The sequence below is a fragment of the Natrix helvetica genome, assembly GCF_964273705.1.
Source record: "Natrix helvetica genome assembly, chromosome: 2".
NCBI classification, from domain to species: Eukaryota; Metazoa; Chordata; class Lepidosauria; order Squamata; family Natricidae; genus Natrix; species Natrix helvetica.
In genome coordinates, this window is record NC_138552.1 from 212,415,407 (window position 1) to 212,429,042 (window position 13,636).

General features: G+C 36.8%; 1 protein-coding gene and 1 long non-coding RNA gene across 3 annotated transcripts in view; one reads left to right on the forward strand and one right to left on the reverse strand.

Moving 5' to 3' along the window:
* The window catches only part of PRKN (parkin RBR E3 ubiquitin protein ligase), a 792,757-nt gene that overhangs the window by 314,289 nt on the left and 464,832 nt on the right, over positions 1-13,636 (reverse strand). The gene's annotated exons all lie outside the window — the stretch shown is intronic.
* Positions 1,439-12,475, forward strand: LOC309387340. Its single transcript, XR_014174587.1, has 3 exons — positions 1,439-1,531; positions 3,794-3,870; positions 12,422-12,475. It is a non-coding gene; the product is annotated as an uncharacterized lncRNA (long non-coding RNA).

Genomic DNA, 13,636 nt, shown 5'->3' on the forward strand with positions numbered 1-13,636 from the left:
TCTAAATTAATTCAGCTTAAAGCAGTATTTTGGGGCAAAAGGTCTGTCTATTCAATACATTGGGAGGGTGAGGGGGGAGAACAGGATGCCCTAGCTAAAGTCTGGAAATAAATACAAAAAAGGGAACAAGTTATATTTCCTTGAGATATAAATGAAACAGGCAGAATTGCTCACAGCATCAGTGAAGCAATATTTTATATCCCTGTGTAATAGAAAGAATGATAAGCCAGATGCAACAGAGAGATTTTAGAAGGAAATATGAGAAGCACACTTTTGACCTTTTCTTTTCACTTGAGATGCACAGAGGATAAGCCTGATGAAATGGTGATATAACAGTTGGGAAAGAAAACAAATAATAAAGGTTCTGAATTACTACAGCAGAGAGCTGCAAAGACTGGGAATTGTGAGTTTTCTTACCCCTTTGAATTCACAGAACAATACAACTCTCGAAAACTAGGTGTCATGGTGCATTTGCACCACAACCTTGGTTTTTCTTAACATAAAAATGTTGCAATTTAGATTCTGTAAATAGGAATCTCCTACATTTGATAGAACTTTTTATTATTAACTGTTTATTTCTAAAACGGATTCTTAAGCTATTGGCTGTTTTTGTTAATTACTAACTACTGGTTGATTTCCAGTAATAGTTAGAGTTACTTTATATGTAGCATTGATTTAGCGTAATTTTGAAAATTCTTGTTCACTGTGTGTAGATCTATATTTCTTTCTCATTTATTTTTTCCTTCATGGCATGACATTTTTTTAAAAAATTATAAAAAGGGAGAAAATTGATGAACAAAAGTGATATGTAGCTCAATATAATTTTTCTTTAGTGGAAACTACAATGTCCCTAGAACCGTGATGGTGAACCTACGGCACGAGGGCATGCGAGCCGTTGCCTTACGTTAGCTCCAGCGCACATGCATATGCAGGCCAGCTGATTCTCTGCTTTCTGGAGGGCGGAATGGAAGCCATTTTCACCCTCCCAGGCTTCAGGAAAGCCTCCTGAAGCTTGGGGAGGGCGAATGGCCCAACAGACCTACCAGAAGTCCCGGGGCTTCAGTGAGGCCTCCGTGCATGCACAGAGCGGGGGAACACAGGGGTGTTGTAAGTGCATGCGTGGTGGCGCCTTTTGGTACCTGAGCAGAAAAAACGTTCGCCATCACTACCCTAGAACAAGTGATTAAGAGATACAATGCTATGAAACATTTCTATTATGTTCAGTTTGCTTTAAAATCCTCAGTGGAACTTTTTCCACAGGTGATAAAACAACAAAGAAGTAGAAGTAGAGTTATGCTAAGTAATACATTGAACTACAAAGCATAAATAGGGGCTGAACTGAGACTCTGTGACAAAACAGGTGATTTCAGCCACCAGTTCCACCCCACTGAGAAAAAGGAAAGTCTAATAAAGAAAATGCTTCTTGATAGAGTACCCTGAAGTCCTAATGAGCAGAAGTTCCATGCTATTGGCAGGAAAATGGAAAGGAGAAAAGGAAACCTACTGAACAGTGAAAGGTGCAGCCTAGCAGGTCAGTTAAATCAGGAATTTAGTACATTCTGGTGCACTACTTTATTACTGGCTGATATTCTATTCTATTGTAATGTGCTAGAGCATTTCCTTCTTCAGCTTTGTTTACCATTTACTGTTTAGGGGGGAAATGTAGTTGAATTTTATGAAAAGAACATTTATTGAAGTTTTCGCTTTTTCTTAAGATATTTTTTCCAAGAAAATTATCAGTAAATTCCAATATAATTTGACATACAGTAAACTGACTTATTTCTACCTGCAGTAACCAGCTTTGAGATGTTGCAATATCAGTTTGACTGTTAAACTTTCAAAAGTAGACATTAAGAATTTTCATGAACACTATTATAACAAGTAAATGAGTGGACAGTGTTGCTTGGGTTAGAAATGATGAAAACAATGAGATGGAGCACAGCAATAAGATGACATAAGCAAGCTAAAGAAAATATGGGTGAAAATAGACAAGAGTGAAAGCCTACTGCAAAGATTGATGTAATAAAATACAAAACAAGCTTTAACTTAGTTTGAATCTAGAATCTTAAGTTTAGAATTTAGCCAATGGTCAAGGACATGTTTCCTATTTGATGTAGTCCATGACAGAAGTTAAACTTATAAGCTATCTTTATCAAAATTTAATAACATTCTTAAAAGGGACAGTGCTGGGATATCTCAAGCATGAACTATATTTTCAGATTTGAGATTAAAGTTGATTGATTAAAATGTATTTAGACCTATATTAGACACCCCAAGGAATGGACTCAAAAGGATAGTTGTTGGATTTTCTTTGTTGGAGATGTAAAAAAAAAGAGATGATTTCTTGACCCACTTGTATTGTGAATATTTGACACTTTCCTGGACTAGTATTTTAATGTACATAACTAGATTTATGAGGAAATCTTTGGTGATGCTGAATTAAATACCAATGGCTTTGGAATATTTCTATGATATAGTATAGCCATGAGAAATGGCTAAAAGAAGAATATTAAAAAAGTAGAAAAATGATATTCTAGATATTAAAGATTGGTATTTGTAAGTTATCTATCCCAGAAAATACAACATTTAACTAATTTAAGTAATATTTTCTTTGGCACAGATATGACATTTTATATCTGATTATAAATACCCCCACCCCAATATTTTAGAAGCTTGAATTTAAAAATAATAGTATGCCACACAAAGGATGTTTTAAATCAAAGTTCCTAAATCCCATTTTCTGCAGCTTTTTAGTCAGAATGGTTGAAAATCAAAACTTTGGGTTTTTTTTTCATTTTATGATAAGAAATAATAAATCCTAAAAATATGTTTCAAAAAGTAGAGAAAAAATCCCTCACAATAAAACAGAAAAGCAAAGAAAATATTTCTTTTCACTGTTACCATCACAATGCTGTATTTTGAACTCTGGACAAGAGAGCGTAGGATCCTTGGTGATCAAAAGATCAAAAAATTTCAGTCAAGGTTTGCCAAGCGCAAGGAACGACCCATTTAATAGATATCACATCAGAAATGTCCATTTCACTTTCATTGTGCCATCTCTCTTGAGAGAGATTTCAGAATTGGTTCCCAAACTGATAACTGACTCGCATAATAATGATCTCATCTTTTTACTAGGTGATAGGAAAATTGTTACAAAGAAAATCCCAGACTTCATGGGGATACATTAGTTCTAAATGAAAAATAGTTTGAATAGTAAAGTTGCTGGAATTTTTGTAACTGTATACAATTCTTCTCAAAAATCATTTTTAAAGAGAACTCTAAAAATCACCCTTGCAAAAAAAAAAAAAACCACACCAAAAAAGAAAAGATAGAAAAAAATATCTCTAGTTCAGACAGCTGCCAAAGGGCCTGACATGGGGCATCAGCCAGAGACTTACAGGAGAATAGAAGAAATTTTAATATTGTGAAAAGGGCATGGAACACACTCTAGAAATAAATATAAAAATAAATAAAGATTTGTTCCTACTTCCCTACTTCCTCTAATGACAAAGCTGCATGAAGGAGAAGCCTCACAGTATTTCCACTATATCAACATACTGGCAAGAAAGAGATGATTCCACTGTTTTGAATAAAGGCAATAGTTGTATCCAAATGTACATAAATAAGAATGTTTTGAAAATGCAGCAATTAAAAAATGCACACCTTTTTAAAGTAAATTACCAGGAAAAATGCATACATTATCAGAAAAAGCCAGCAAAAGGCTGAAATAACAATAAAGTAAAATATTCTGAGGAAACCTGGAATTTATTTGCCTACAATTATTCCATTTTAGGTTTGTGATGTTCCTTCTCTGATGACTTTTTAATCTTCAAGGAATCATCAACTTTGACAGATGAAGCAGAATACCAAGTACGTGCAGTATTATTTGAGTACATGGTAAAGAAGCGCAATTAAAAGATAAAGGCTTATTTTTTTCCTCAAGCAAACATTGCCTATCAAGGCTTTAGTTCATGTTTACCTCAGTTTCTGAAAGCTAAAAATGGAGAGTGGAACTCATTGATGTTTGGATAAAATCTAATTAATAATTTCAAAAGTACAATTTAGAAAAAAAAGAATCAGGTAAATGGTTTTTCACATTAAAGAGAGGTGGTGAAAATAGGCTGCAAGCGAGATGATCTTAAAGTAATTGGAAGCAATTTTTACTCCTACTCCACCTATTTCTGTTAGTATTAACAAATAACTCTAACCCAGTTCTTAGTTAAAACACAAACATATACTATATCTCATTAGGCCCTTAATCATTGCCATTAGTAGAGTCAGGTACAACTCTTAGGATCTCCTGCGTAGGGAACCCTTTACAAATAACTTCATCTGAGTGGGTGTGATATCATTGATTTACAGTATAATAAAAATCTTATCCTGCAGAATATTTGGTGAAAACATGCCCTATTAGATCAGCTTGTGGGAGGATGATTCTTTAAGCATCATCTATAATAGCATAACTTTTTCTTGCTTTTTTATAATAAAGGTAAATTTCCTATTGAAAAGTCTTAGTGGGTTTTCTTTTACATACTTTGAGTGAAATATTTCAGATATAGTTGAACTTCAAATCCTTGCTTCATTTAATTTCAAGGTACTGAAAAGAAGATGCAAACAATCCTGAAGTAAACGGTGGCTTAGTTTCAGACTGACAACACATATTCCACTTAACATGTCTCAGAGCCAGTCATGTACTTCATGTGGGGGGAAAAATGTAGAAAGGTTATGGGCATAGCAGTCCAAGGCTAGCCATGATGCCAAACAAAAATGAAACACACAATATCATGATGCTAAACCTGTTTTTCATACGTGTATCCTAGTGCTGGGCAGAGATACATACTGTATTTTTTGGAGTATAAAACACACTGGAGTATAAGACACACCAAGGTTTTGAAGAGGCAAATTTTAAAAAAAGTAGGTAGGTAGATAGAGGAATAGAGAGGGAGAGAAAGAGAGAGAAATACAGTAGGTAGGTAGGGAGAGAGAGTAGTTAGGTAGTTAGGTAGGTAGATAAAGGGATAGAGAGAGAGAGAGAGAGAGAGAGAGACAAATAGAGAGAGAGAGACAAATAGAGAAATACAGTAGGTAGGTAGGGAGAGAGAGAGTAGGTAGGTAGATAGGTAGATATAGGGAGAGAGAGAGAGAGAGAGAGAGAGAAATACAGTAGATAGATAGGATGAGAGATAGTAGATAGGTAGGTAAAGTGAGGGAGAGAGAGAGAGAAATACAGTAGGTAGGTAGGTAAGTAGAGAGAGAGAGTAGGTAGGTAGATAGGTAGATGTTTCCAGGTGTATTTATCCATGTGCTGGAGAAGGAAATCACTGACAATCTGCAGCACCTAAGACTTGTTTCTGCTGGCACAGCACTTGATCAATCTAATTCTCATCAATCACTCTAACTAAAGAGCTTTCCAAAAGAAAAGAAAAACTTTTTGCACTCTGCAAACCTCCCAAAAACGGCCCGTTTTACATGAAAACGGGCTCGTTTTTTTTCAAAAATAGGCATGAATAGCCTTGGGGGTCTTGCAGAGTGCTGCCTGGGGGGGGGGGACGGGCCATTTTTTGCTCATTTCTGCCCTCCTTAGGAGCTCTCTGAAAGCCTCCATAAGGGTATGCACAGCCATTTTGGTGAAGGGGCGGGGCTTTGGGAGGCAAAAAATGCTGTATTCGGTGTATAAAACGCACCCAGATTTTCAGCCTCTTTTTTGAGGAAAAAAGGTGTGTCTTATACTCTGAAAAAATATGGTAATTAGACTGAAGATGAGAAAGATCATCCTACTGTACACTGGACTTTCACAAAAGTCTAGGCAAAGCAAAGTATAACCTTTAATGATTGAAGTAAAATATTTGCTTAATTACATACTACAATCCTGAAGCTTATAAAATACGAACTCAAGTATAATTCTATGTACCACACACATCTAAGGACATACACACCACTATTCAATTCCCCCCTCTCAATCTTCTGATAAGAACAGCAGTACTAGACTACACTCCCATACCCAGACCATGGCTGCAGATACCTATACAACTGGGTTTCATTTAGGAAGACCAGGTGCCATATAACCCTGACTTTTTTTTACAGACAGAAAAGAAGAAATGTAGAATGCTTGAAAGAAAGTTTTAAAAATGCTCACTAATGCATCATGCTAAAGCAGACTGCGCTACAGGGAGGCATTTATTACTGGCTTATCATTTTTATCCCAGGGAGTGTAACTACCAAGGCTGTTATAATTCAGACAAAGTACCATTGTAATATATCTCAGATATCTTGGACAACACACATTTAGTGACACATTACTGTTCAACCAACTAAAAATGGAAAAGAATAGCTATTCATCCTTTTATGAATAATCATAAAGGTAATAATAATACTTGCAAAAGGCAGATTTATTTGGAATAGTTATATCCTGTGACAATACCTTTAATATTATTAACAACATCTGCCTATCCCAGGTACTTGGGCAGCACTAGTTAGGTGGACAAAAGTGCTAAATCCAGTCTAAACATCTGGTTGACTGTATGACAAATCATAATAGGGTAATTTTTAGTATAACACACAATTTTACAAAACTCCACCCTGCTTGGAATTGTCTGTATTCTACCTTAAAAATTATTAGGTCCCAATTAGGACTTGGATTATTAAGTTTCCACCAATCATAGACTAGAAATGTGGATATATTTGTAACTGTAAATAGACAGAATCCAAACTTATTGTAAAACCAATATAACCAACTCTAGAATCTAAGCATTTTGTAGGTGAGCATTATTGCCAGTATATTACTTCATCTCTCTCTCTGTAAAACAGATTTGAATGATCATCCCCCTTAAATTGTTTGCAAGCTAACAAATAAAACATTGAAACAGCCAAGCCTGCAATCCACAGCTGAGAGAGATCTTTCTCAGTGAATACATATGGAGAATACACTACCTGGATAAATGTTATTTGAGTTATGTATTCATTTTCCAGAAATTACCCTCTTTATAACTACAATTTAAAACAAAACAGACATGTATTTTACATATTTAACCTTATTATTCAGACTGTCCTGGGTTTTGTTGCTGCTTCAGCTTTTAGAATGATACCATAAACCTTGGCACAACATTCCTAGACAAAGTTATTTGGAAATAAGCCATGATGATTTCAATGCAAGTGATATCAAAGTGTGTTTATGATGTTAGTTACATGGTATATTAATAGGAAACCTATTAAACTAGTTTCATTTTTTTCCATTCAGGCTGTTGTGTTTCCATACACTTTCCTTTGTTTAGAATTCACAGAGTAAATGACTATATAAAGGTAAAAACTGCAGAATGTATATTATAACAAGCAACAAGCAACTCATCTCTATTTTCACTTGGAATTCCTACTCTTAAAAACCCCTTCTCACAGCTGCTATAACTGTTTTAGGATTATTATTATTTTTCTTTTTGAGGGAAAGCATTAAAAAGCCATTGCCATTGCAACTTTTCAGAATAAAAAACCAAAATTAAACTGGAGAACATTGAGTGGAATCTTATACTTATTTATTTATTCTTCATATTTCTAAACCGCCCCCTCTCCCAAAAAGGGACTCGGGGCGGAGACCTTATTCCCATATATTATCCCATAATATAGTTTATTTGTTTTGGACTTAGTGTGCTGCATGAACTTAGTTGCTTGTGGTTTATTCAAAAATCCATTATGAAACAACGATGGTTTAATGAAAATTGTGAACATAGGTTATTTTGGGGAATAGCTACCAATTTCTTGAATTCTTTCCTACTTGGAAGTATCCAAGTCTGGCTTATTTTCAAGACCATGCAAAACCTTTTACTAGTCAGGGTAAATTGACCAAATATTTATTTCTTTCATTTAAGTGTTATGGAACAGTGTTTCTCAACCATGGGAACTTTAAGGCATGTGGCTGGCTGGGGAATTCTGGGAGTTGAAGTCCACATGCTTTAAATTTCCCAAGATTGAGAAACAGTGTTGTAGGGTGTTTGATATTTTATATAGCTTTTACATCTGGATTAGGGAAAAAAAACCTTCCTTTAAATTGTTTCCACATCATTATTATGATAAAATGTCCCTTAAATACTTTATGTGCATTCTATTACTACTATGAAGAGAATGAAGCATAGTTAGCTAGGGCAATAATAATGACATTTGTATATATTGTTAACAGAATATGTATCTGAGTTGTCGTTTTGTTTTTTAGAGTCTCTGAACAGCAGGCATCTTTTTCTGCTTGATTGAATTCTCTAATCATTTTCTGAAGTTATATGTAAAAAAAAAAAATTCTGATAGCAGCGGCATGCAATTCTGAGTGCCTGCTGCATGTGCCATTATTTTTTAAATGTATGTTATGTAGTAAAATGAGGAGGGGGAATAGAATAAAAAAAGCATCAGACTCGTCACCTATTTGACACTGAACATGTATCACTAAAGTTCAGACATTATATCTATCTATCTATCATCTATCTATCTATCTATCTATCTATCTATCTATCTATCTATCATCTATCTATATATCTATCTATATATCTATCTATCTATCATCTACCTACCTACCTACCTACCTACCTACCTACCTACCTATCATCTCTCTATCTGTGTAATTGGCTTCCAACAGTTGCAAAGAACAATTTACTGAGAATGCTTAGAGAAAGGATCATCCTTTCATGGTCCTACAATATGTTGCTGAATTATAAATCAATGTTGAGGTTTTAGTAACTGTGCACTTATTTTAATGGCGTGTGTTATGAACTGGGCTCTGCTTGTTGAGCTCTTGAGTTTTAATTAAACAAGCAGAAGCAAAGGCGATCTCACAAGTGTGGAATCTACTCAGATCCGGTCTATTAACTACAATGAAGGTACCAACAAATAAAAAAGCAGTGGCATGATCCAGTCTGACCCAAGATTTTGAAAATCCCTTTCTGATGGTAATTGTATGGCCAATCCTATTCCTAAGTGGAGACGTGAGGAATCAACACTGAATCAACTAAGCAAATCCCAGTTCAGGTGGTTTCACTTCGGCTTCTCAATATATATTTTCAATTTCATGCCAAGCCCAACCAAACTGTCCTAGTCTCCATTTCTCCAAAATACCAATGGAGCTGTTATCTCAAAGGTGTTTTTTTTCAGGAGGCAACTGGACTTTCTTGTTTTTTTCTTTGAAGATGTTTTGCTTCTCATCCAAGAAGCTTCCTGTCAGAGCTGAAGAAGCTTCTCGGAAGAGAAGCGAACCATCTTCAAAGAAAAAAAACAAGAAAGTCCAGTTGCCTCCTGAAAAAAGCACCTTTGGAACAGTGGTGGGTTCCGGCAGGTACACCCCGGTACGGGCGTACTGGTGCCTACTGGGAGAAGCAGGTACTGTACCGGAAGAGTGCTTTGGAGGGCCCACCCACCTGCCTGCATTCCTTACCTGTATTTGAGCCAACTGGGCCATTTGTACATGCGGCATATGGCGCTCACGCAACGCTCTGCCAAACAGATGGAGCATTGCATGTGGTTGATGCCCGGCCCCGTCACAGCGTGCCAGTTGCGATGGGATCTGGAACCCACCACTGCTTTGGAACAACCATGACCTGGATGACTGAGAATCTCTACAGTAATAGAGCCATTGCTTTCATTGGAAGTATGAGCTTTTCAAGCAATACATTGTGAAATAATAAGAAAAAGCATCAACTTGGGAAAAGGGAACTACTTTCACTCTAAATATGATTGGCTCTAAATCAGCAGGAGGAAAAGAAAATTCTGGAGTGAGGTACTGTATATAAAATTCCTATAGCCTTGCATCCAGCAACAGGTATATGTTATATTCATACTATGCAGGATAAGAAAATGTCATAGAACAGCGATGGCGAACCTTTTTTGTCTCGCGTGCCACAAGTGGGGGGAGCGCAGGGGGGTTGTGTGCAGGTGTGCCGCACCCATAATGCAATGCGCAACCCCCGTGTGCATGCGCGCACAACAGGCGCGAACCCCCCTTCCATTTTTATACGCTTTTTTCACCCTCCCCAGGATCCAGAGGCTTTATAGGAGCCTGAGGAGGGCGAAAAGAGCCTACCAGCCCCCCCGGAGGCCCTCCGGAGGCTTCAGGGACCGTCCGGAGGCTTCCCTGACGCCTTCGGAGCGCTCAAAACGATCTTCCGAGCAAACCGGAAGACATTTCCGGTTTGCTTGGAGGGTCATTTTAAGCGTTCCGAAGGCTTCAGGGAAGCCTCCGGACGGTCCCTGAAGCCTCCGGGGGGGCAGGGGAGGCTGTTTTCGCCCTCCCCAGGCTCCTATAAAGCCTCTGGAGCCTGGGGAGGGTGAAAAATGGCTTTTAAAAATGGTGAACTCACTTGGCCAGCGCGCGCATGCGCGCTGGCCAGCTGACAGGGCAGCGCCTTGCATGCCCTGACAAATGGCTCCGTGTGCCACCTGTGGCACACATGCCATAGGTTCGCCATCACTGTCATAGAGCCATTCTTTCATTAACAGTTGCTATGCAACAATGTTTGTAGTCCTATAATGCCTCTTGGGGTGCATTTACATGTGACATATATTTAACAAATTGCATTCAGAATTCTACCAGTATGAGTACCATGAAAGAAAATATACCTATATGAATGAGGTCACCCAAATAATGATTTCACAAATTGTTCACATAAATTGCCATTCTAGGTATGATATTTTTAAAAGTATGGATTATACTTACACTGAGGTATACATGGATGTATAGGAGAAATGATTTGGCTCCAATTTGTAGTCGTATCTTCTATTATAATTCCATGTTTTTAATTTAGATTAACCATTCACTAGCAATTATTGGCCCTATATGAAGTATAATAGTACCTGTTGTAGGCCAAAGTATATATTCAAAAGAACATTCAACTGACACAGAATTTTTCTTCAAAGGTTGTGATGGTAACATATTGAAGTTTGGTTTCTCGTTTAAAATGTTTTCTTGGCATTTTTAATAGCAGATAGGAACTGCAATTTATATTGTAGTCACTACAGTATAGTAAGATGCAGGAACCATATCTGTATCTTTTGATATTTCATCTTCTACTAAATCTTCCAATTTCTAGATGACCCAAATCTTTAAGACTCATCCATCATTTCACGAGGCAGTCTTGATATATAATACAGCAGAGGCACACAGCGCTCTTTGATGGAGAGTATGCTTCATGTTGTTTTTCCACTGCTTCAATATAAATGTCATTTGAACTGAAAGTCTGTCTCCTGGCAGGCTCTTGAAAGCATAACTATCCCCACTGTTATTAATATAAGGGCTGAAGTGGTTAAAATTGCACAACAAATTAGTAGACAAGCAGAAGTCAAACTTCAGTCAAACAACATGAGACTGAATTCAAAGAGATGAGACTCAAAAAAATGAACAGAGATGGGAATATCTCCCCTTTTAGCAAAGATTACATCCGATGCTTCTTCATTTTGAAAACAAGAGGAAAAGGAGACAGGACAAAAGTATATGAACTTGCACATGGTATGGAGAATGTGGTTATACAGAAGTCTGATCCCCTGAACATCCCCTATTCTATTCAGGATAGATAAAGTGAAGAACATATGTAATAAAATAAAAATAATAGAATCATGATCATACAAGGTGGGGCAGCCGACAATTTAGACAGCTTTAAAAACAAACTAAAGGAAAAAAATATTGGGTAATCATTTGTCTGAAATGGTATAGCGTTTGCTACCTGAGCAGGAAGTTGGACTAAAAGACCTCCAAGGTCCCTTCCCTGTTAATCCATTCCATTCCACTCCATCCTATAGATATTTCTTTACCTCACTCACATACTTCACCCCTGTCCCCATTCCACGTTGCACCGCTAAGTACCTTCTCTGTCTTCACATCTTCTTCATATGCTTGGGCAGCCCTTTGAAACCCTGAACATCTTTTCCAAGCTGTGCCACATCCCTCATTACCCTCCCCAACTCAAATTGTACCCTCTCATACCTGCCTGCATCATCCCTGACCTGCATAGCACTTACGTGCCTGCTGCCCTGGGACTTCCAACTTCCTGACCGCTTCCTCTTTGACGTTCCTTGTAGAAAGCTGGAATGGACCATTGAAAATGATGATTGTGTGACTATGGCTGATTGAGGCAGCATAATGGCATAATGTCACAGAAGCAGTGAAGCTGCCATAACTTTGCCAAATTTCAATCCCATGTTAGTCCTGGATTTGGATGTATTGTGCAAGTTAGCCCATTTGTGGTACATTGATTCAAAAATTGTTACCCTATGATGCTCCATTTTGCACAATTGAAGGTTACAAACAAAAAAGCCACAAGAATTTTAATAGTATATAGATTAGGTTAATTTATGGAATAAATGAAGGTTACAGTCATTATGTTGAACTAGATATACAGTACTTCTGATTTCATGAAATATGATTGCTTTTAACCAGCTGATATGATTTCTTTTTTAGAACAACCAGCCATCAATTCTATGCCTATTCTATTCATCAAGGATCCCTCCATCCATACACTTTGGTGATCTCTGCTTCAGTTTTTAGAAAGGCTACAATGTGAGCAATTTTTTATTATAACAGAGATCCGTCTGTGATGACAAAATACATATACCTAACAATGAAGGAAGTAATATGCAAAGATACATGCTATATATATAGTGATAAAACCAATTTCTTAATAATAAAAAGGAAGAAAAACTAAATGGCTAGAGAATAAGGCTAAAAATCAGAGTAAAGTGAAGAGAAGTTCAAAAAGATACTTTTTACTTAGGTAGGAACAAAAATGAAAAGATGCATTTCCACCTGAGATTAAGCATTCATTTTGCCTTAAGCTTTAATAGGCTACAGCTTATTGTCATCCACTGAAATGGTATATAGAAGTACGAGTGATGAAATAACAAAGACATATCAAAACCGAACATCTACACGTAGAGAGAATCAAGTGAAAAATATCAGTTGGAAGATTGGTATTGTAGCAAATAGCATTTGATGGACCAGCAACAATTTACTGAATCACTAACGATCATGCTAAATTGGTTTACTGGCCAGGAGTCCTATACGAGTCTTAGATGTACTATTAGATCTACCAAACACCAAAATTGATGACATGTGCATGTGGGATCTGGACACATATTATTCTGTTGTTTGGTATCATATGTCAGTTTGATCTAGATGGGTTAATACCAAGTAGTCAATTTAGGCTTGTAAAATTGCCTGGCTATGAAATGTGATATAAGGAAGGAGAAAGTTTATTTTAAATAAAAAGAAGCTTGCTGAAAGATGAAGTCAATTATTATTCCAAAACAAAACAATACGAAAATTCAAGTTTGAAAGTTCAATTGCCATACCACTTTTACTCTTCATAGCGTTCATCATTTGTTGCACTTATAATGGATTTTTCTAGGTTACATCTTTAGAGTTGAACAGAAGTGAGAGGATTAAAAAGAGGAGCATTTCCCTATATTTCTAAACACATTTCTTTTCCTCCTTCTGTTTTGTACCTTTCAGATCTCACACCCACTCTTTATAGTGCACAGTCTCCTACTAATAATAAACAAACACCATCGGATAACGTTACATGCCTCTCTTTTTAAAAGAAGGCATTGGGGAAATTTTGTTGTCCCATAAGGTGAAAAAGCATAGATCTCCTGGCAAAGGGAGAAGACACCAGCT